General features: G+C 39.5%; 1 long non-coding RNA gene across 1 annotated transcript; it reads right to left on the reverse strand.

Annotated features, from left to right (window-relative positions):
- Positions 1–5,290: 5,290 nt before the first annotated feature.
- LOC128088301 (uncharacterized) lies at positions 5,291–20,371 on the reverse strand. Its single transcript, XR_008210220.1, has 6 exons — positions 20,240–20,371; positions 13,568–13,631; positions 10,432–10,549; positions 9,053–9,551; positions 8,731–8,956; positions 5,291–8,191 (listed from the first exon to the last, which is right to left on the reverse strand). It is a non-coding gene; the product is annotated as an uncharacterized LOC128088301 (long non-coding RNA).
- Positions 20,372–21,086: the final 715 nt, after the last annotated feature.

Consider the following 21,086-nt stretch of genomic DNA (forward strand, 5'->3'; position numbering starts at 1 on the left):
AGAAGAATTCTTTATTGCGCCTGAAATGGCCTCAGAACATAGGCAGGACAACATGCGGAGATAGAAGCAGTATCTGTAGATAAACTGCTATAATCAGAAAAATTAGATAAGCTTATTTTGGCACAGAGGACTTGAAGAAAGTGATTATTTTGTTCCCTTAACATCCTTTCTTTGCTGAGGTTATGGAAATAACAGACAAAGCAGTGAGATGCTCTAAGTCTTTTCACGTGCTGGTAAACAGTGCCTTTGGATCACTTTATTTACAATGAGAGAAAACCTGTTTGAAAGGCCTGTAATTGTCTTAAGATGACATTTTGCATCATTTTTGGTAATACTAAATACCATAGGAGAGCAAAACTATTATGTTATTGAAACGGTGAATATAATTAGTTTGAGTTACTTCATGTACAAATACAAGATGGCATCCTTATCCTCTAATTTCAGCTATCTAAATCTGAACTAGTTGTTCTCTTTATAATCAAGGAGGACAAATAGGCACGTCTGGTGTGCAATTCATCTTACCCTAGGGCAAGCGTCTAAAGCAGGCTAACTGAATTGCAACTTAGAAGGGCCAGTTTTAACTCATTGACTTTAAAATGCACCTGAAGGTCATCTGAAGCTTCAGCCTCTGAAATTGGACAGTAGAGTGCACTCTGTGTTACCTGGTAAGGAGGAGTCCACAAACTGATACCTTCATGCAGGATGTTATAGCTCAAAGTCCCGAACTTCAAAATCTATATCCTCATCTTTTGCATGCAACTTCAAAGCACCTGCTTTGCTTGTAAGCAATCTCCTGCTGAAGATGCTTTTTTTCCACAGAATTTCTGTATTTTCAGTTGATTGTAGTTAAAAGTTTTCGAGTTTCTTTAAGGAACTCTGGTTGATCCCTGCTTGCACTGTATTTCCTAGACAAAGCTTGGCAAGTTGTGGGATAGTCGTGAGAACAAACCTTTCACAGATGGCCACGGAGAGAGAACAGGGGGAGCAGGAGAGAGGGGAGAGGAAACTCCTTGGCCTAGAATCTGTTTTACAGAATTATAGCCAAAATGGCAATGTTTAGGAACAGTTGTGTCTTCCCTAGTGGGAAGGATGGGAAACTATTAAGAGTAGGCAGCTCTTCCTTTAGCAGCTTGAATTTTAAAGTAAAAACTTGAGGAGCTGTTCTATGCTCAGATCTTCCCATGCAAGGGAAAATCCCTTCTCTTTAGCTTTCAAAACAAACATTAAAAAAATTAATGGCTTGCCTACATATTATGTTATCAGATAACAGTGTATCTTTGTACATGCTATTCCTATATTAGTCACTTCTTACACCTTGCAGACTTTCTGTACAGTTTTCCTTCTCACGCCTGTTTGTTCATGCAGACACGTACTGTGAGCTAACTCAGTCTGCTATCAAATCTTTCACCACTCAGTGCTCCTCAAAACAAGAGGAAAAGGCAGACAAAGGCTGATCAATATAAGAGATTATTCTTTTCCTATGGTATCTTCTGGAAAAAAAAAATAAAATCATTGCATTTAATTTAAAGAACTGATCTAAAGAAAATCAGTTATCATCTCGCCCAAATCCTTCATTCGCAAGTCTGCAGAATTTCTGTCACTTTTCATTAGCCTGACTTTGGAACTGTACTTGGAAATTCTGAAATGAAAATGAAATATATTAGTTTGATAAAAGAGAACCTTTGGATAAGTGAATCCTTTGGTCATCTAGGACATCTGTTTCAAGGAGTGTCTGAATTGTCAACGTTTGCAAAACAGGTGTGCATGATGAATTTCCCAATCCCATGTTTCCAGTAGACCCGGACACCAGAAGAACAACTGGTATTTTAATAAAATACTCTGTTTTTCCTTGATAGCTATTCCTTACATTAATTACAGTGCTCCTTCTACTGTCAGAGAAACTCCATAAGTACCTTGAAGAACTGACGGCAGACTGAGGGGCCATAATGCATCCTAGAACTGACTTCTTATAGTTGCTGTTTCATTGTGGTAAGCCACTGTTAGATTGTCTGGTGCTGCTGTTGAGAGAAGGCTGTGCATGAGGAATGCAGTGTCCACAAGGATCTGTGTCCCAGCTCACAGATCGGTATCAGGCTGTAATTAGCCAAGCAGAAGAAGTTTAAGCTGCATGGCCTGGTGGAAACCATCATTCTCCTTTTGTCTTTTGTGCTGTGGCCAGGAGCAGGTGCCACAACACAGGCGCTCATGCCCATGCAAAGTCTCAGATGACTTCTAATTAACACTGTGAGGTAGAGAGAACCTCTAGCGGAAGCATTTGTGTTACTTGTAAGAGGTGCTGCTTTTTAGGAAGTGAGGGGTTGCATGTTTTCTCCTGGCAGGAAACTAGCAGAATGCACTCCTCATTTTATGATAAATACAAAAAAGATTGATTTAAGTTCAAAGAAACCTCTGTAGCTCATCTTGCCCAGCTCTACAAGAGCAGAGTCAACTTAGAAGTTAGCTTGTGCTCTGAAGTTGAATGGGATTGCTCAGGGTTTAATCAGGGTATTGTTTAACCAGGGTCTGATATCTGCAGGGACTGAAACCCCACAACTTACTCATGAAGGCTGTGAAATTTTTTCCTGAATTCTAATCAAAATTTCTGTTCCTCGTGTCCATCTCCTCTTTGTCTGTCCCTGTCCACCTCCCAGGTGAGGTTGGCTCCCATTTGGTTGCCAGTCTCTGCTCTTCCACTTGTTCCTTGAGCCGCATGCCACAGTACCTGAACATCTTCCTGATCCTATACTCGCTGCATTTTGTCAACACTTTTCTAGTACTGCAGATATGTAGATAGCCTGCACTGTCACAGAGCGTGTTGTTGCTGATGTCTGATGGCAGAGCGATGTGTAAACAATGGGCTTGCAAATACTGGCCACTGACAAGTACAAGAGAATGCTGAGTCACTGTAAAACTGTGGGTTTTGTGGGGAGTGTGTCTAGTTCTTGGTCTTTGACTCCCAGAAGAGCTTGCTGATCTGCTTGTTTGTCCATTTTGGTTTCTGTCATTTCAATTCCTTGAAACTGTCAGCTGGGATTCTGTAGTGGATGTTCCACCGAGTCAAGGGAGCACTCTGTGATGAGTAATGCTGACATTTTTCCTACCATTAGCTGAGCACCTTGTGCTGTTCACAAATCATTTACATAGTAACCTGTAATTCTTCTGACAGTACATAGAATTTTGGAACAGTATAAGCATATTTGGCATAAACTGAAAGTATATGATTACTAACAGAGAAGAATCCTTACCAACGTGGTGCAGTCTTTTTCTCTAAGGAGTGCGTTTTAATGATTCATTCATTATTATTGATTGCAGATAAAGTACAAATAATTCATACTGCACAGCGTAGGGGGACACCTACAGATACCTGCTGAAACACCTGTTGTCCTCTGCTGAACATCCTTTGGCTTCCTCTAGTTATCTGCAAAAGCTGAAGCAAACGGGAGAGAAAATAGAAATGGAAATGAAACCTATCCCCCAATGCTGCACTTCTTTTTGTTTGAAGAATATTCCTGTGCTTGATGAAGAGAATTTGTTGTTTGTTTGTTTTTTTCTAAATATGTTTGACAGTAGCAGTGTAGGTCCTTCAATGGAACTGCTGAAAAAAACTTCCCTTCTGCTACATTCAGTGTGAGATGCTATTCTTACCCATACCTTGTAGATTGCAGGAGGTGTGTGTGTGGTCTTCCTAGATAGGAGTGACCTAGGAGTACACAGCTGTGGGTCTGTGCTCGTGTTATACATCCTGCCAAGAGGCAGATTATTGACTGATCGGTTGGCTGCTTGCTTGTTTTTCCCAACCCTGAGACCCCAAGGACAAATATGCGGACACAGCACTGCACTGAGTGACATGTCCTACAGACCGGACCTGCTTTTCAACTGGCTGTATTGAACCTGGATGCACTGAAGACACATCTGTCTGACCCCACCTCACAGACATATTCTGAGTTAACCTCATGTGATTCTTGTGATTTGAGTCTGGATTCCTTAAGTTATTCAGTGGGAGGAAACCTTGTCTGTCTTCAGTTTAGATAATAAGAATTTTTTTCTCACAGCTTTTGTCTGTGTTGTTAGTTTAGTGACTGATCTCTCCCAGGCTTGTGCTGTGTGTTTATCAAATGCCTGGAATAATGGAGTCTCATTTTGACCGGCTTCTGTATGCAAATAGTGAGTAACAGCAGGAAAGACCAAAAAACAGTTGGCACCTTTCAAAAGCTCTGAAGGAATACATATCATCTGAAATTTCAGAATGGAATGTGTTGGGCTTTATAGTCCTTGTGTAATTTGAAGGGTGTGTTTGAGGTGAAGAGATAATAAAGAGGCTGAGAGGCAGCCCGTGAAAGTTCCACGGGGTGTATGGATGACAGTTGTGCAAATGGTAAGGCTGTAGGTGTGAGGTGTCTGCCTGGTTTCCGATGAATAGCTCAATACCTGTTTCTGTCGCATGCACTGGAAACAGAACGGTCAGAAGTTCAGGGAAGCTCTCACCACCTGCCTTTGGGATCCAACTTGCTGGTGTTTTCAGGAAAATGCTTGTCTCTAGTAGGTGCTAACAAACACATAGAGGTTGCTTGCCACTCTGTTCCTCTGTTGGTAGTACTGTTAGTCACAGAGTCTGCCTGGCTGTTGGCACTGTCTCACACTGTGTATCTGTGTCTTGGAGCAACTGCTAATTGAACTAACCAGTTGTTTAATATGATCTAGATGATATCTTCTTTATTTGGGACAAATAGAAATCTTTGTAAAACTCTTGAGTGAGTTCTATATATATATATAAATGGTATTTTTATATTAAATGAAAGTATGAGTAAGCCAAATGCTGTGGGAGACATTTGATGTTTTCACTATAATACACTAAGGGATGAAAAAAATGGATAGGGATAAGACAGAACTCTGTGTTAATAAAAAACAAAGAAAAAAAAAAGTAAATGCATTCTTTCTACCAGGATAGCTGACATCTCATCTTGACTCTCGAAAAGCATTTGTTGGTGCAAGCATACTGTGTTTGAATCATAGAATCAGAATTATTCAGCTTGGAAAAGACCTTAAAGATCATCGAGTCCAACCACAATCAAAGCATAGTTTAGAAAATGAGTAACTTTTATAAAGCAAAGTTGAAAACAGGAGTATTATGCTAAGCAACCTCTACGTGTGTGCCAGTATACTAAGACTGTCCAGTAAATCAGAAAAAAAAAATTGAAAATGAGCATGCAGTTCCCAAAGTAACTTTTTGGTGGTGATACATTTATTCAGATGACTATCTTTATTGTTATGCAACAAGTCCCATTTTTTTTTCTGTAAATACTTCATACAGTGTGATAGTAAGACATCCAGCTTGAAAACATGAATGACTAGTGACCTCGATTGGAAGAGTTTATTAGTTTGTGAAATGGTGCAATAATTCAGCCCGGTGTATTTTTAGAAGTCGCCTGCATCCTGAAGGTTATCTTGTTAAAAACTGGATGTCTGTTTTTCCTTCCCACTTCGTCACACCATGCGTGAGCCTGCCTGGAGCCGGCACTGAGGAATGTCCCGCTGGCTGCTAAACCTGTGGGGCAGCATAGAGGGAGCAGGAATAGCTCCACGCGGGTACCCACGCGCTGGTGGCACATTGCTTGGTGTGACTGCTGGGAGGAACTGAGCAGGAAGCGTCTGGCAAAACTTGGCAGCTTTAAATTCTCAAATTCCTTCTCTCAGTGAGCTCGAGCAAGTTCAGGTGTTTAACATAACAGTATTTTTATGATGCTGACATCAGTGTTTTGTGATGGCTATTTGTGTTCGAGTATTCTGGAGACTTTCCTTCAGAAATACGAAATACAGTGAGTTCACGAGAGGTTCTTTTTACTGGTGGAGAGGATCCTCAGTTGCCTCGCTGCCAGTTCCCTCTTTTCTTTCACTGACTTGCTATCCTCTACAGTGTTGTGTTGTTGATTTTTTTTTTTTTTTGTAAAGAAAAATGAACCTCTGTATACCAGTTTGGACGTGTCTCATCTTTTCTCAGTTAGATCAGAGTTACCTGCCAGCTCTTGGCAGATTTCCATGCTGCGCTTATGTTAAACAGTGTTCCCCCTCATGTTGTCTACAGAAGCAGTGCCTTCCTGGCACCCATCTTCAAGCAAGTCCTTTATGCTCTTGAGAATTCCACATTTCGATAATCCACGGGTTCGTGGTTCATAAGAATCACCCAGGTCCTGAAATTCTCTGCTCCCATTGCTCCTTATTACAGTCCATGGAATTCCTTTTCTTCCAGTGATGGACTGAATGTGCTTTTCCAGTTGAACCTGAACACCCCCAGTCTTTACCCTGGGATCTCTGCCAAAGCAACAATGTGTTAACATGTATTTGTTCCTTCCCACACTTAGAAGTATCAGCTCTGGCTTTGCTCCATAAAAGTTGCAGAGCTGTTTGTGTCTTCGTTTTTTTTTCAGTTGTACCTGTCTGTAAGACAGACAGACAGATCTCTTTCATTAGCAATGCTGCATGATTTTTACCAACACACAACTCCTTTGTTTCTTTTTCTGGACAGAATATCCCCCAGGCTGTCACCAGATGATTTGTTTCTCAGAATTTTTGAAGATATTTTTGTCTACTTTCAGGGTGCTCCAATTCGCACTCTATATTGCAGCATAGATGTGTAGTGTAGACTTAATAAAAATATAAATCAGTAATATAGGCATTAATTTTTTTATACATTATACCAATTCAATTGTTAACTTTGCATTTTGTCTAATGTGTAATACTTGCATTCATTCTAATGTATACATTTTGCTTTAATGACTGCATTTTCTTACTGGCAGGATGTCCATTACACTTGAAGATGGTTATAAATAAATTTAGCTTCTGATTACAAATGAGATGTCCTTGTCATCTAATGAAGCAGGTGTCACCAGCCACGTGCTGGCAATAGCAGGCCGTGGTGCCTGCTTTTTGACTTTGAAAAGCAGCCAGGGTGTGATTCTCCAAGGGTAGATGGTGTTGTTTGCTGCTTTTATTGGGCAGGGGAATATTGCATGTAGTGGCTGAGTCAGTCCTACATTTCAAAAAAGTTTTGAACCCAAGTAGCTTATAGGAAGATCACATTTTCTTAAAAATAAGAAATATAATAAAATATAAAAAAGCCTGCACATCTTCAGTGTAGTGGTTACATCCCAAGGCCAGACTGGACCAGGTTCTGAGCACCCTGATGTAGCTGTGCATGTCCCCATTCACTGCAGTGGAGCTCGACTACATGAAAGCTCTCCTCCAGCTCTGAGGATTCTATGACTCTATGAATCACATTTTCCATATTTCCAAGGCAGTACAATATTCAGCTGTATACTGAGCTCTCTGTGGATATACTCATGTCTCTCATTAATCTGTGGCACTGTTGGCAGCTTTAGTGTATTCCTTTGCTTTAAAAATCCATTCACTTTATATGATGTTCGGAATGCCAATTAAAGAAAACAAAAATCCCACATCGAATGATTTCTTAAAACAAAATTATTTTATAATATAAAGAGTGTTGAGGGAAAAGAGCTATGAAATGAAGGATATCAGCTGACATGAATTTTAATACTGCATAGATACTATAGTGTAGGCAGGCTTATTTAATTTTATTTATTTAATTAAAGTTATTCTGTCTTCTCTGGGTTGCCCTTTGTTGCCATTCTTCTCCTCTGAATTTTAGTCATGAACATGGAAACTTTTGTTTTCTGTGCTTTAGGGTCTAGTTGTTGAAGGAGATGTCAGAAATTGACCTAAAAGAGAGAAATCAGGGCCATGAATGGTTCCTTTGGAAAAAGGCTTGGCAGAACTTCTTACTTCTCAGCATGTGTATTCTAAATTGACTAGTTTGCCTTTGAGCAATAGTTATTTGTTTTCAGTGGTAGATGTATGTGTTGCACTGAATGTGCTTTTCCCATTGAAGCTGAAACCCCCCTGTCATTACCCTGGACTTAAACAAAGGGACATCCTAGTCTGATGGTATCTGCAGATATCCATAGATTTGCTGCTACCACTCATGCTTCACATGAGAGGAATAAAGGTTTCCATGTGTTTCAGTTACTTCAATTACTTCTGTTAAGTTCTGTGATTCTGTGATTCTCAGCCTCGGCGCAAGCTTCTTGTTTGTCGGAGAGCTTTTAACTTGAGTTTTCAATAACTGTTATCAGCCTGGGTCCATTGGTTTAGGTTCCTTGCAAGGGATTTCACATAGCTGAAGAAGGACACACAAACAATGTAGGTAGTGATCAGGGCATCTAACATAGTGAGCACCTCCCAGAACTATAACTGAATATTTTCCAATGGTGCTCATGCAGCTTCTGGTGTTGGTGACCTGCTTCCAAAGTACCTGGTGAGGAAGAGGTGCTGTGGTGCTGCGAGTGCCCTCTGCTTGTCTGAATCACCAACAAATGACAATAAGGAAACAGTTCAGACACTGGCCCTGACTGTGGCATCTTGTTGCTGGCACAACCTGGGGTGCTTGGTGTGTTTGACCAAGAACCCAAGTTTCTTCAAGGCATCTGAGCAGTGGGGAGCACTGACTAATGATCCAAGAATTTGAAATTGCTTAGCTGAGAACATTCAGTTTCCATGATGTCCCTGCTGCCTTTAACACTGAGGCCATCACTGTGGCAGAAGGGTGTTCCCCATTTCTATGACTCCTCACCATTTGTGAGAATCTAGAAGCATGTGATAGGTAGCAATTCTGCTTCTCATCCTGTTTCCCTAAGCTTTTATAATTAGCCATGATACCTTGTCTCTGACGTAGTTCAGCTGGATCTTGTAAATCAAATCAGATCATTCCTGTTAGTAATGGAAAACAAGCCTCCTGGATGGGAATCTACCTTCTGAGTTCCTTCAGGAAGGTTGCAGGGTTCGAGCACCTCTCCTGTGAAGAGAGCTGAGAGTGCTGCAGTTTTTTAGCCTGGAGAAGGCTCTGGAGAGACCTCATTGCAGCCTCTCAGTACATTGAGGTATCCTATGGGAAAGATGGGGAGAAACTCTTTATCAAGGAGTATAGTAACTAAAAAAGGATAGGTTTAGATGAGGTATAAGGAAGAAATTCTTTACTCACAGGGTGGAGAGGCACTAGAACAAGTTGCCCAGAAAAGCTATGGATGGTCCATGCTTGAAGTGTTCAAGGCCAGGTTGGATGGGGCCCTGGGCATCCTGATCTGGCAGAAGATGTCCCTTGTCTGTGGCAGGGGGTTGGAATGGTTGGAACCAGATTGTCTTCCAACCCAACCCATTCTATGATTTTATGGAGATTAGAGTTTCATTTCTGGACAGGTGCTGTAGTCTGCTTTTTGACTTTTGGTTTTCAAATCTAGCCGTAAATATTCTCTGTCTTTACCAAAGTGAGTGGTTCCTGGAAGGAAAACATCATTTCTGGTATAGCATAGGGATGCAGGACATCTGTGGTATTTAGAATGGCCCAGTGAAGTTCGCTTCAGGCCTGTATCTCTCAGGAGCAGTCCCCAGGACAAGAAGGTGTAATTCAGTGATAGACAGGTGTTAGAGATGTTGTTCCCACTTCATCCTCTCAAGATGAAGTGGTTCTCTGGATGAGTGCCCTGCAAATGAGAAGATTTCAGGGAGCTGATGTTTAAGACAGCTGCAACATGCCACCACATCAAAGAGCCAGCCAGTGTCGGGTGGAAGTTCAGCAAACAGCCATGGGAACAAATGACCTCTGAATAATAGATGTGTCAAATTCACTGAGGCTTCCAGAGCCCCAGAAGTAGTGCCTCCAGCATGCTCAAGATCTGTATGTATCTTCTTTAAGAGTTCCAAAGGACAGTTTTGCAGTTTTGCATTCATGAAACACTGTATGGTTTCTCAGGGCATCCAGATTTGGTAATTCAGCAAAACAATCATTTAAGTCTCTCAGCTGCTTTCCACCTCTGAGTTGACTGTTTATTCCCTGGTAATTACACATGTGCATACCTATGGACTATCACAAATAGAGGAAAGGAATTTTTTTAGCGTTTGTTACTTAGATCTCCTGAAGACATGTTGTCCATGGACACCTTCTACAGCCACTCTTTGTACAGGTAAAACAAGCTGAGCTTGCATACTTGTGATGAAACTGAGATCTGAGGCACGCTCTGCCCTTTATGATATTGGTGCAAAGAACACTAAGCTACACATGGAAAACATCAAATACACACATGCTGCTACAAAAAGCTCATCAGAGCTGAATAGTTACGGTACATGCACTTGAACTGGACCACGTTTATGGCCAGTACTGATTTAAATCAGGTAATTTCTTTTTTTTTTTCCATGTAGAAAAGTCACTGAGAATTGAATGAAAAGAACATTATTTCATTAAGTGAAAGAAACAGTGAAACAAGATGGGACAGTGAATTCCAACTGGATCAATGCAAGTATGTGCACAGTAGCCAAAAAAATAGTACACATTTCTCGAATAGGTCTGTGAACACATTAACTCACCTGAGGACAGATCATTGTGAAGGGATCCTAATCATACTTCCATTAGAGTGATTTCAGTCTGTGGCAGGTTGCCTCTCACCAGTAATGAAGCATCCATCAGCTGATCACTCACTTAGTCCTACAGCAGGTTATAGGAGAGAATAGGAAGAGCAATAGAGAGAAAAAAACCTCATTCAAGATAAGATGGTTTAATCAGCAAAAGCGAAGGGAAAAAGAACATCAGCAACAATGGAACAGGCTGCCCAGAGAGGTTGTGGATGCTCCATCCCTGCAGGTGTTCAAGGGCAGATTGGATGGGGCCCTGGGCAGCCTGGTCTAGTATTAAATGGGGAGGTTGGTGGCCTTGCATGTGGCAGGGAGGTTGGAGATTCATCATCCTTTTGGTCCCTCCCAACTCTGGCCATTCTGTGATTCTGTGATCATCAAGTAATGCACAAGCAATTACCCATCAATGTCCACCAGCAGACAGGTGCCCAACCAATTTCTGAGCAAGAGTTACTTTGGAACAACTTCTCCCCATCACACATACACACAGTTTTTATTGCTGAGCACGACATTCCATGGCACAGATTGTCCCTTTGGTGAGCTTCCATCCTCTTGCCCACCCCATCCTGCTCACTGACTCAGTCAGAGCAAGGACATTCTTAGGTACTTATCCGTAGTTAGTGATGTTTGTCCTCTTACAAAAGATCCTTCTCTATTTATTATATTAGTTTGTAGATTATCTTAACTAAAGGTATGAAAGCATGGTGGGAATACCAGTAATTAGATGCATGGTAAGATTTATGCGCATGTGTTGCTCAGAAGACTGAGAAAAATAGAATAGATGTTACCTGAAGATCAGAAAGGTCTCTGTCAAATAACTCCAGTTACCAAAGAAACACAGGACCTTTAATGAAGGAAGTGCACAATTATTTCTGGATTTGTTTTTTTTAGTAAACTTACCATAAGTAAAAATAAATCCTAGACTTCAGAGCTTAATAAGATTGCCTAGTAAAGACAGGAAAGACTATTTTTTGCCTGGTATTTCCTCTGCTGCATAATTATCTAGTGGAGATGTTTCCTCTCTTTATTTACAAAATAAATTAAATATACACTTTGTAATGCTTTTATGTAATGCAGTTTTACTCATTAGTAGTGTTTTACTTCCATTATATTTTTGTCTTATTTTCCTTTGTTCCTTGTAATGCTTGAGCTTTGAGACTGTAATGCTTGCTTTTTTTGTTTGTTTGTTTTATTTTTTAAGATTTAATGTGACATGTTTTTGAATTGTTAATGCATGTAAACATGAATACAAATCCAGGTCCAAAGTATTGTACCTATCTCACCATAATGTGACATTCCCTGCCATCCTGCATCATTACGTAGCTAGTAATGGAGCCGTACAATCAACACATCTGTTACTATGGAGGTTACTAGAAATGAATGACTGTCAACATTTTGCCTTGTTGATCTTGATTCGAAAGACTGGAGAGGTGCACATGTTCTGTGTAACTTGGATTAATCCCAGCAGCTTGCTCACATCCTGTCAGTTGGCTTTGATGTTCACACCTGCAGTTACCCGGTGTTAATGCCACAATCTTCCCTGTCAAATGCTGGGTCGTGGTGGTGATAAATCTGATAAAGCAGCTGCTATTCTGAAAGCATTAAGATAATTGCAGGTGTTTCAGGATCATTATGTCACCTCCCTTCCCAATTACTGGATATACCTACTTTTTGGGACAGGACCTCCCGCAGTGAGATTCTCAGCATAGCTGCAGTGCAAATGATGATAGATTTTACTTCTTATACCCTCTATTTTTTTTTTATTTTTTATTTTTGTCTTAAATACAAGATTACAGTGCACTGACTAATATTTGGGTTGGAATTTTTATATGGTGCCTACGCAGCACATATGCAATAGAGTAACAAATTGCAAAAGATTGAACAACTACAGGTAATATCCTCCAAGAGTAAGAAATGCATTGTTTGAAGAGACCTTCTAGTTTCTGTTGAAAAAGTCCCCAGCTTCTTTTATTATTCCTCTTTTAAAGTATGTTTTTCGGCTCTCATACATTCCAAAGTGTTTTACTTCTTCTTCTCTGATTTCTGTATGTCTCATATGCCTGGAACGGTGTCTTTATTTTCGTCTGCTCAGTAATCTTCTTGTCTCCCTAAGTCCCTTTACCAATGTGCTTATTTTGGTCAGCTTTCCACCCTTTCTTTTGTGCCGTTCCACTGTCCTTTAATCTTGACCAAATTACAATTTAATAATGCAGGTGAGGGTTGGGGAGGAGGGGTGGTTCCAGTTTCAAAAGTTAGCTGGAAAGCAAAACCCTTCGGTCATCCTGCATCTTCTGTTGTTGTGGTCTATGGTTCAGTCTGGTCAGGCTTTGCAGGGCACTTGTTTGTGCCCATGTACTTGTGTACAGAGTGAGGCACAGATCTACCGCTGTGCACGCTTTGTGAAAGAGAGGTGGACTGAAACTTCTCCTTAATGAGATCTGTGTGGCTTCCATGAGGTACAAGCAGAGGCTTTTAAGAGAAGTGGTTTTTCTAAGTGTCTGCCAAGGTTTCTATAGTAAAAATATTCTTTGAGCCAGCTCTTGAGTATTTGCGTAGTAAAGCCTTAAAAAAGAATGACTGAGAACATAGAATTAAGCTAAAAACAACACAAGTAACATAATCAGTTTGTTTTGCCCCTTTTCTTCCTGCATTTATCTGTCAGTTGAGGGCTGCCACCTTTTCTTCTCTATCACTGACACTGCTTTTATTGATTTGAATTATGCCAGTTAACACATACAAGTTGTTTGACTACATCTTGGCCATACCTTTTATTTTAGGATTCTGACATTGCACTTTGACACAGTATGTGACTGCTGATGAAACATCAGCACTGGGAGGATAAGAGTGATTTGGGATAATACTTTGATTGCATGGTCCTACGTGAAAAGTAAATCAACTTTTCAATGAAAGAGTTAGTTTCGTAGTGAGGTAAGCATGTCAAATGAACACTGCTAGTTCTTGATTTCTGTGCTGAAATTTGTAACATTTGATTAGTGTTCATTGCCCCCGTTTTCATTAGCTCATGACACATCTTTAAGGGAGAGGATATTAGACTTGCTTGTGCAAATGACTTTGTACAGCTGGACCTTACCCCAGGGGTCATTCCTTGGGAATGGTAGGATCTTCCAGGTCCATCCACTGCTGTTCTGAAGGCCCTAAAATGTCATTGCATGTGTTTATTAGTGAGACTGCATTACAAAAATGATGTTGAACTAGCTTTAATTAGTGAAACCAACACCTCAATGTTCTCTTCTTTCTGTAGTTGCTGTTTTATTCCCATTAATTAATGGAAGCATTAATAGAAAATGATATGTTTTGTTTGTTTCTTTTATGAGAAAGATTTGTAATTAACAGATTTACAGTGCTGGCTTTTAATGGAAGTAGAGTACAGATCAAGTCTTTTAGTAAAGGCATTTGTTTAAGATACTCCAACAAAATCATGTCATTTTATATTTACATCTATAATTTAGCAATATACAGCATTTGAATTAGTAAAGCAAACTCTTTATCCGGAGAATTAACCTCAACATTTAGCAATTGTTTCTCACCCTCCGCTGCCTGCTCTTGCTGATCCTTGTTTTCTTTGAAGTGAGTGTAATCTCATATGAAGATAGAAATAAATACAGTTCTGTGTAATTGACAATGAATATCTCTTGGCAGAGATTTCGATGTCTGTATCTTTGCAGGGAGAAGATTTGCAGCTTGAAAGGTCTGCTGTCAGGTTAAGTGTGTTTTCATATATGCAGTTAATGTACGCAGAAGCCTGGAGCAGGCTTTCAGAGCACTTGAAGGTCTGAGTTTGGAGGCTGAGTCCAAAGACTGTAAAACTGTCATTTGTTTCACTGTGTATTTAATATGACACAAACTTGAGTGCTTGCTTTCTTTTCTCTCATATATCTCTCATATAGTAACCACACTGATTACCGTACTTGTTTACCATTCTCTTTTGGGCATGGATTACTTAGGGTTTTACAAAGAAATCTCTCCTTCAGTTGTGAGTACGCCTTTTGTAAAAGGAGTTTTTTTACCTTACACTTTGAAAGATCATCAGGACACAGTACAAAAGCCAGTACTAAAAATGTTTTTCCCTAAATCCCAAGGATTCATGTGTGGGAGTTTTTAATTCCTTTATCCCTCATGAAGAAGTTGACCCAGCTGTGTCACAAATGACAAGATAAATGCCTTGTGAAACTGGTTCTAGACCTCAGAGGGTTGAAAGTAGGCAAATATAGAAATTAAAATAGAAGGTTTTAGCAGGTAACTACAGAGCTGATGGCAGATGACTCTATAGTAAGCTGTTGTAAATAGGACATCCTAAGTGACTTAATCAGTCTTTGAACTGGCTCCAGGATGACTTGTAATTCATGTATAAAGTCCAAGACTCATAATACATTTGTTCCAAGTGATGCTTTAGGATAAAGTTTAATGTGTGAACTATTTTAAAATTCAAATATGACTGAAATCGTCGTACAATTATTTGATGTGATTTGAGATGTTTACTTAATTACTCTTTGTACCCCACTCTCCATTAGTCATCTTGTGCAGTGTAAGACCTAGACCCAAATTGGGCCACCAAGGCCTGATGGTATAAAACCCTTTTCTTCCAAAGGAACATCCCAAACACTGTCATGTGATGGTCTTGTTTGTTTTTAAATGGATACTCGAATCTTGTCCAAACATGAGGAGCTCATACACTGGAAGTATATGAAGCACTAGAATCACTGAGATAGTATGCAGGCTTGAACAGTGCAGTTTGTCACTCAGCGCCATGCCAAATAATTTATTTAATGGTGACAGAAATCTGAAGCGTGACACTGAGACACAAAAATTACTTCCTTCAGCAAATACCATGGAAATTACTGCTGCTGGTGCAGACCATGCTGGGTAGACATGTTAAGATTATGTGACAATATAGCCACAGGCTAGTAAGAGCAAGTTCACTCCCTTAAGATTTTGTTATAATTTTATAGATGATATCTATAGTTAAAGATAAGCAGGGCTATATCTAAGTTTGCTTGTCACATGGAGAGAGAGCTTTCATTACTAAAAGACTTGACTGAATTAGAAGAGTAGGTGTGGCTGACAGTTATTGCTAATGGTGGCCAAATCAAACTGGTTTTCACTCAGTAGTGCATGTGTGTTCAGATGGCCATGTCTGTTCTCACTCTCTGTTTGGTAAATTTAAGAGATAAGATACAGGTGGTTTTTTTTATAAGGTATAGCTACAGATCAGTGCAAGAAATAGAAATAAAACCTTTCCTTGACTTCCTCAAAGTTAGGTTCTTTTGTAGGATTTTTCTCATGATATAGTGGTCTCATTATGAGACCATGCTATTGCCATTCATTACAAGGAGTCTCTGCAAGCTTTGCTTTGTTCAGGACCACTTGGCAGGATCCATCCCAGCCATTTAACATAATTAACTTGGAGGTGTTTCCTGCTCAGGAAGTATTTAAGCACCCTGATATGAATGAGCACTGGGGATGGAGGATAACCTGTCCATAACCAAAAGTTGAAGATGCTGTAGTTTAGTTACCTTGGAGAGAACTGGTGAAGAGCAAAGTAGAAGCAGCAGTAAGTGCACTGAATTGTATGAAATGCTCATCATTTTAAATAACAATGTTTTACACAGTGTTAACAGGCAGACAGTGTCCTTGTTAAAAAAAAAATAAATATTCTCTACAGTGTGTCTGCATCTCCTTTCCCAGAATCTGCTTGTCCTCATTTCTTATTTTCCCCTCTCTCCTGTTGTTGACAGCCTTTCTTTTACCTTTCCTCCTTGCCTGCAAAATGACTTTGGATAGTTGTGGAAAAGAGGAGGTGAAAAAGGGGAATGGTAAATGGATTTGAAGGAAGGAAAAACACATACAGAACTTGTCATTCCTCAGAAGATGAAGGAAAATAGGTTGTGCCAAAGCCTGTGATCCCTGACTCTGTAGTGATGCCGGCAGGCTGCCTTGCAGTAAGCTCAAATAATGAAGTCTTGCTTCTCCATGCTGTGTAAGTTAGTCCTTTCTAAAAAGGCAATAAGACTTCAAAGAAGCATTTCATATTGTAGATCTGTATGATGTTCAAGCTGGCAGAATGCCTGTTTTGTGTGGAGGTATGAAGAGAGCACATCCACATCTGTGTATTTATTTTGATGTGCAACTTTCAGAATTTAAAATCTGTATTCATTGCTCTTAAAAAATACAGGAATGAAGGAGTGTGGTGATAATCTGTAGAGCTACAGGATGTACTGTGCAATAGATAGCATCTCATTTTGGTGCTGTGCTAGAGTTTGTGACAAAACTGCTTTTCGTGCTGCATCTGTGAGCATGTGTACATTGCTTGCAGATGGCTTTTTCACCTTCTTCAATGTTCTCTTGTTTATAGGCTTAGCAATTTCTAAGATTTTCCCAAACTATTTTCTCTGCTGGATTCGTGATTTATAAAGCCACAGGAAGTATGAAAATAGATTTTAAAAAGCTGGATCTTAAACTGTGTCTGTGTTAAAGCATTTTTAAATTGTTGTCATACATATAATTAAGCATACATGCAACTAGAAGACTGCTCAAAGACGTGAGAGTCATAGACCTGGCCTGTTGAGCATGTCTGTAAATTGATTGAGTATTGTCATTCTATTACCTTAAATCACAATTCAGATTTCACTCAGTTGTTAACATAGAAATATGCAGAGAATTTGAATGAGTGTAATCAGTGGTTTCTGAAACCAAAATTGTAAAATGTTAGAGTTTATATTAAAGTCTCTGCAGGTGCATGTTTTTAGGCAAATGAGAAAATGCAGACTAGCATCGTATGCAGTGAAGTTATCATTACTTGAAACCTGAAATTATGGTCCATTATCTAGTTTGGAAACAGCAAACAAAACATCTCATCTTACATGAGATGACTTATCTAAGCATAACTTCATACTTGCATATTACTTCTTACTGAACATATCACTTCAACTCAACTTTCCACTCCTGATATCAAAGAACAGTTGGTCAACCACTGTAATAAATTGTTCTTCCTTTCTACTTAAAGATCAGTAAAATTTTAATGAGCACTTTTCAGAACAAAATTTCCAAATCTATGTGCTTGGCTGGTGCCTCTGTTTACAATGTCACTTTTATATAAAGTATAATATATATATATATTTCTGTATTATGTTAGGAAATGTTTTCTAGGTTTCCTAGATGTTTAGATTGTTAGTATTCAGAAATGACATAATAAATTTCTATAAGAAGGCAATTTGTAATCACAAATCTCAATTGAACGTACACTGCTCTGTTATTTTCTCAGCAAAAGGTGGCTCAGTGCTTTGCTGCCAAAAGCCTGAGTTTCAATTAGGCTTAGCATAATTGATGAGAGTATACAAAAGCTGGTACCACAATAGTTGGTTGCCTTTGTTCTAGGCAGTGGGCTAATTTAGCTCATGAAATCAGCTCATTTTGGGAGAGTTCCTTTGCTGTAACTGCAGGGTGTGGTTTATGAAGAATGTGATGAACAGATAGATTGGTGAGTTTGTACAGGACCAGCCAAACCTCCTGCATGCACCTTGTTCATCTGTCCTGCTCCTCACTGTCCTGAAAGGGGCAGCTCAGGATCAGTGGAGCAGGAGAGACTGGAGCACTGAGGTGAAGCACAGGACTGCTCTGTGGAGGGTCATCCTCTGGGATCCCATGCTGAAAGGGACCTTGCTGGGAGTTGCAGTCCTCAGCCACAGCCCAGCACTGTGGTCACTCCTGTGTGACAGGATACAGCTCTGCCACAAGGCCAAGTCTTAAGGTGTATTTACGTGGGTTGTTCCTCCCTGCTTTCCCTGTACCCATCCTGTGCAGGCTTTCCTGCATCTGGCCCATGGGAACTTGAGAGGCCCTGCTCTGGTGTCTCATCCCTGCTTCATCCCTTCTCAAGGTCTGAAATTCTTCTAAGAGTCAAAGTCTTTCCTATTTGCTGCTGGAGTGGCACTGTGTTTAGAAATAAGGCAGACTTTTTCGAAGTAGAGATTTAGTCTAAGGCACATCACTTGAGCACACAACAAATTTTAAAGAGGAAAGAGCACAAGCTTTGCTATTTGTTTTCCAACTCTCACTTTGAACCAAGTGCTAATACATAAAAGAGCAGGTTGAAAGCGCAAGTCTGTGTTCAGAAGTATTGTTATGTCCCTGAAATCGTGCAAACTTTTCAGTTGATGTAGTTACAGAAGACAGCAAACTTATGTGGGAATGTGATATTTCTGCTCATCAAGTCAGGGTGAGTCAACATGAACAAAGAAAAGCATCGTGTGTTTAAAGAAATGAATGATGCTGGCTTTCCATCTCCTCTGTCTAACAGCTTCATCTGGTTCTTTGAACTTCTTACTATACAAAATGAGATACCACCTTTGTTAGGCAAGTGTGTGTGATGATTATTGTTTATACAATGCTCTAAAGCTAGACCAGAATATAAATATCAAGATTAGTTTTACACTCAGTAAGATATTGTAGGGCAGCATGGCTCCAAATTGTCTCTGGAGCTGAGGATTTTAAAGATCATCTCTAAGACCCCTTCCAACCCAAGCGGTCCTGCGATTCTACATCTGACATTGTAGTAGCATCCAGAGACTCCAAACAAAGCCAAATTGGTGGGCAAGGAACGAATATGCGCTACTAACATCCTCACCTCCAGAGACAGTTGACTAGTTCCAACCCCCAGTCATAGACATGATTTATATTTTATCGTTACACAGCAAGAGAAGATTGTTAAATACTTTCTGTGTCATATCTGACAATTAAATGTCAGACATTCTCAAAAGCTCCCAATAGTTATGCCTACTCAAGCAATCAGACTGATAAAATAACCAAGGGATTATTTTGTAGTTTCTTATTCCCAGAAATGACAAGTAAAAAGTTAAAATGGAAAATATTGGTAATATTTTGCAAAGTCAATTTTTTGTAATAAACTTTAGGTATCTTGCAAACATGGCTGCATATGCAGACCTGCAGTAGTGTCAGAACTTGGCTGTGGAATGAATGGACTGGTCGTCACAGGTTGTGGGTTTGTTGGGGCACATCTAGCATCTATGCAGAGATGCCACCCAGTGGCCAGATGGCAGTGATAAGTTTTTCTGACTTGAAAGTGAAAGGAGGGCATCTTACAGTAATATTTCAAATAATATTTCAAATAATTTGTTTGGTCTCTTTTTTTTACACTTTGTGGACAGCACATAAACAAAAGAGGTTCCAATTTCTTTAAAAGGAGTAGCTGACAGTTTGCTAAATTGTCACCAAATTTTAGAATAAAGAATTAAAATAATCTCAATAATCAAATGAAAAAATGTTCTGTCCTTGAAACTTCATTTTAGAAATTGTGTCACTATGCTGAAGTGATTTTGTAGCAAACGAAGGTGTTATATTTGGGGTTTTTTGTGTTAGATTGTGTTTTTTTCCCATGCAAACAAGAGCTAGAACTACAACCTGAAAATGGTGATTGTCCGTAGTAGGTGTAAACTGAAATTTATGATACTTTGCCTCATAGCAATATTCATACAGAATGACAATTTGATAGTAGATGTAAAAAAAGGAAGAAATGGAATTGTTGTAAGAGATTTATGATACCAGCACAGTGCAAAATGAAACCTATTGCAGTGATCAAATTCCTTCACTGAGATTATCAGAAGACAAAGGAGTGAAACAGTGATGAGCATCTGGTACAGCTCTACACTGCTATTCATGAAGATTTTAACTAGCTGTGTAATGACTGGTGTGGCTAAAAACAATCTTCACTATGTTTTCAGATTACCTGAAAGACAACCTTGAAGCTCTTCTCAAGCTGAAGTGTCTGCACTGGGTTTCCAGTCAATAGAGATGGCAAAGAAGATAGATAACTTTAAACATAGTGAACTGCTGCAATCATTTCTGGGACAGTTGCATTTTTTTTATCCTGTAAAACAGAAAAAGATTATTTAAAATAAGAAATGAGCAGCTGCTTGGATTCACTATATTAGAGATTTGGCTACAGAGCAACATTGTTTTAGTATTCAGGAAAACATGTTTTGAAGGACTAATGACTTTAGTATTTCCAATTGAATGCTGTTTGAAGCACAAGAAAGCCAGAAGTTTGAAACCATTTCATCTTATGAGGAGTTGCTCAGAGCTTCAGCAAACTGCCAAATGCAAACAAATATATTTAATAACCTGAAATTAATATATTGTACTGGGAAAGCAGTAGGGTTGAAAAAACAAATACACATAGGTCTGGCAGTGGACAACAAGTATGACAAGTTTGTGGTGTTGCAGTGGCTCAGAAAAAGTTCTGTGTGGTCTTTGTGTGTGCAAATGTATCGTGGAACAAAGCAAAGAGGCAGCAGACCTACTCTTTGGGATTTTGTTATGGCTGGAAGCAGGAGATTGTGTCCAACTCCAGACACGTCTTTGTCGGAGAGGTGTTGTCAGAAGGAAACAGAGGAGAACACAGGAATTCCTTTACAAAAGGGAAGATTATGCTAAATAATGACTGAGTGAGAGATGTAGCTGAAGCCTGCAAATATTTAAATTGTGTGAATTCGCCAAACAAAGCAATAAATTATTTAGGCTGACATTAAGGCCGAAAGGAGTAACTAAAACAAAGGGAATTTTTAGGTGAGGTA

Source organism: Tympanuchus pallidicinctus, unplaced genomic scaffold, assembly GCF_026119805.1.
Source record: "Tympanuchus pallidicinctus isolate F22 unplaced genomic scaffold, pur_lepc_1.0 scaffold1, whole genome shotgun sequence".
NCBI lineage: Eukaryota > Metazoa > Chordata > Aves > Galliformes > Phasianidae > Tympanuchus > Tympanuchus pallidicinctus.